This window comes from Vigna unguiculata, chromosome 11 (assembly GCF_037176805.1).
Source record: "Vigna unguiculata cultivar grain cowpea cultivar isolate G323 ecotype 2 chromosome 11, ASM3717680v1, whole genome shotgun sequence".
NCBI classification, from domain to species: domain Eukaryota; kingdom Viridiplantae; phylum Streptophyta; class Magnoliopsida; order Fabales; family Fabaceae; genus Vigna; species Vigna unguiculata.
Window position 1 is genome coordinate 28,252,667 of NC_140802.1, and position 4,162 is coordinate 28,256,828.

Sequence of the window (4,162 nt, forward strand, 5' to 3'; positions counted from 1 at the left end):
AAACCCTTTAACTCATATGATTAGCATGCGTGTAGATTTAAAATCATTACTTTTTACGTGATTCAAAGATAAAAGACATAGATGAAATTAAACCTCAACAATAATAAAAAGAACAAAGATATTATTTCATTCTAACCTCAGAATCCATAATGAAATTACAATGGAATCAACTCAAGAAATTTAAAACTCCATGAATGCAAAATAAAGAGAGAAGAATAGAGAGAAGAAAGAAATTAGGCCCCCCTAAGGGTTCCTAAATTCTGAAGTGCCGAGCTTGTTTTTCTGCTTCTTCCTTGGTCTCTTTATATAGGAATTAGACTGGGCTTTTCTATTGCTAAAACCTCTCAAATATCTTTTAAAATAAAGATAAGGATAAATATTCAAAGATATTTGGAGAGATATAGACTATTTAACAAATATAGTTGGTTGATAATATCAATATCTAATATAATTAAATTTATTAATTAATTAAAGATATGTGATAAATTATCACCAATTAGTATTTGTATTAATTTTCCAAATCAACCCTTTGCAATCTCCTTAAATTATCTTCTAAATAATCCAATATCTTCAAGATATATTTGTTTGTTGTGGAACTAAAAAGATTCAAGAAGATCTTGTCATATTTAAAAAGATTTGGTAGTTATTATCTTTTAATATTTTATGATATAATTAAATGAGATAATTATTTAAAAATATCAAATAAAATATCTAAAGATATATTTTCCCAAATTATCTTCTATCATAAAGATAAAGAAAACTGCAAGGTCCAATTTTTCTTTCCTCTCTTCTTGGTTTAGCCAAACTTCTTCACTTTTTCAAGCTTTTCTTACCGTCTTCATGCAATGCTTGGCTTGGATTTTTGTGCTTTTGATAATTTCTTATTCTTGGATTTATCTTTAAGGTGTCATGAAGCTTTAATAAATTTATTTCCATACCTCCATGAGCTCAACTTAGCTGCAGCTGCACTAACACACCTCAAAATATCCAAAGAACATTTATGCAACTAAAAAGCTATTTTTAACATGTTTTTGTATCTTATGCTCAATAAACCCAATTATAGGAAATCCCAATTAAATCAATCTTTAAACACACAAATTCAATTAAATACCCATAATTAAACACTGAATGAGGGCAAAAATACGCACTCATCATACCCACACACTTATCCTTTTGCACTCCTAGGCAAAATTGAGTAATTTCAAAACTTGTTCTGAGGTATTTTATTTCACATCAACACTGGATCAAAAGAATGAACATCATTGGAGACAAATCAATCTTCTAGAAATCAAATTATTATGTATATACGAACGGAAAGGTTCTATTTTTCACACATGAGTTAATCTTTTGAATTCACAAGACAATCAATTATGAAAGAAAGCACTCAAGTTAAATGTGTATTTTCTCACCAAAATTCTCTCAAGTGTTTTGGCTTGTGTTTTCACTCAAAATACTCATGTAAGCAAACTCTCATAATACTTAACAAGACTCTAATATTCACGAACTTTTAGAAAAATATGCATTCAAAGATCATGAGGATCTTTCACAAGTTATAATGGGGCCAAGGCAAAGGTAGAAAAAATTTTAGGATTTTTGGGTTTTTGAAATTAAAATATAGAGAGAACAATGGAGCATAATTTCAAAAACAACTCTTTTTCATTTATTGCTTGTTGCTCTCTCTTTTTCTTTTAGAAAGCAATTATTTCAACACTTTTTCATCAACAATTTTTCCTTTTGCCATTTTTATTAATTTGTGGGTGAGGTACTCACCCACACACTTTATTCCTCAACCATTCCTGAACACAATCCATTAGCTCCTTCTTTCTTCCTAAAGTAGAATATGGTCTTTTTCTTTTCAAGGTTATGCAATAGGCTTAAAACAAGAAAAAGAGGTTTAAAAGCTCAAAGGGGCTACCAATGGATTAATATCAAGGTGGACTTATTTGGCCAAGTAACTAAAAACAAGAAATGCCTCAGTCATATCAAATCATGCATATTCACCTAAGATGCAAAACAAAAGAGTCAAGCTAAACATTTGAGTATAAACAAACATGAGCAAGTCACTCAAGAAAAAATAGGAATGACATATGGTAGTTCATCCTTTACATTAAGGCTCAAGACTCACAAGGTCAAATTCTTTCACAAAAGATTTAATCAAGAAATTCTCAAATCAACTCAATTAGCAAATCATAGAAACAATCCATTCATATCAACATGACTTTTATTTTTCCATAATTATGATCATTCCAATTATTGAATCAAATCCCAAAATCCAATGTCAATATGTTTTATTGAAAGCGGGTAAATATTTTTGTGGATTTCTTATGAGAGATATTGTTTAAAAGTTTCACTTAGTAAAAAGTTAATACTTTCACAATTTTCTCAAAAAGAAATCACAATTTTATTTACCCGCTTTAACACAATTTAACACACCTCCATGAGCTCAACTTAGCTGCAGCTGCACTAACACACCTCAAAATATCCAAAGAACATTTATGCAACTAAAAAGCTATTTTTAACATGTTTTTGTATCTCATGCTCAATAAACCCAATTATAGGAAATCCCAATTAAATCAATCTTTAAACACACAAATTCAATTAAATACCCATAATTAAACACCCATAATCTCAAAAAGAAATCACAATTTAACACACCTCCATGAGCTCAACTTAGCTGCAGCTGCACTAACACACCTTAAAATATCCAAAGAACATTTATGCAACTAAAAAGCTATTTTTAACATGTTTTTGTATCTCATGCTCAATAAACCCAATTATAGGAAATTCCAATTAAATCAATCTTTAAACACACAAATTCAATTAAATACCCATAATTAAACACCCATAATCTCAAAAAGAAATCACAATTTAACACACCTCCATGAGCTCAACTTAGCTGCAGCTGCACTAACACACCTCAAAATATCCAAAGAACATTTATGCAACTAAAAAGCTATTTTTAACATGTTTTTGTATCTCATGCTCAATAAACCCAATTATAGAAAATCCCAATTAAATCAATCTTTAAACACACAAATTCAATCAAATACCCATAATTAAACACTGAATGAGGGCAAAAATACGTACTCATCAATAGCCTAGAAAAACACCTTCATCCGCTTTTGCATCAAATTTGCCAAGACTTTCTTTGCCATTGTTTAAGATGAAACACTTGCATCCAACTACTTTTAGGTGACTTAAAACAGGCCTCCTCCCTTTGAAAAGTTCATAGGGTGTTTTCTTCAAAATTGGCCTAATCAACACTCTATTTAAAACATAGCAAGCAGTGTTGACTGCATCAGCCCAAAAATACTTAGGTAGTGAATTCTCATTTAACATAGTTCTAGCTAGTTCTTCAAGTGACCTGTTTTTCCTTTCAACAACACCATTTTGTTGTGGGGTTCTTGGTGCAAAAAAATTATGTTTAATGCCATGTTTTTCACAAAAGTGTTCAAACCTTTCATTTTGAAATTCCCCACCATGGTCACTTCGAATAGACACTATCTTGGAACTCTTTTCATTTTCAAGCATCTTGGCAAGTCTTTTAAAAGCATGAAAAGTGTCATTTTTGGCAGCTAAGAACAAAGTCCATGTGTACCTAGAGAAGTCATCAACTATGTCTAATGCATAAAGATTGCCACCAAGGCTCATGGTTCGAGATGGACCAAATAGATCCATGTGAAGCATCTCTAAAGGTCTTTCAGTTGAAACAACATTTTTGGGTTTGAAAGAGACCTTGGTCTGTTTTCCTTTTTGACATGCTTCACACATTCTATCCTTCTCAAACTTGACTTTTGGTAGTCCTTCAACCAACTGTTTTATGTTTAGCCAATTAAAATGTTGCATGTGTATGTGACAAAGTCTCCTATGCCATAACCAAGTGTCATCCTCTTTTGTAAGCAAACAATGGAAGCTAAATGATGCATGATGTAGATCAAGTAGATATATATTGTTGACTCTTTTTCCTATCAAAACAATTCTACCATGTGCATCATATATCAAGCAATTATTTGGTTCAAACATCACTATAAAGCCTTTGTCACATAATTGACTTATACTTATCAAATTATGTTTGAGCCCTTCTACTAGCAGCACATTCTTGATGTTGAAAGAGGATCCATTGCCTATGACTCCATTTCCAAGGATTCTTCCTTTGTTGCTG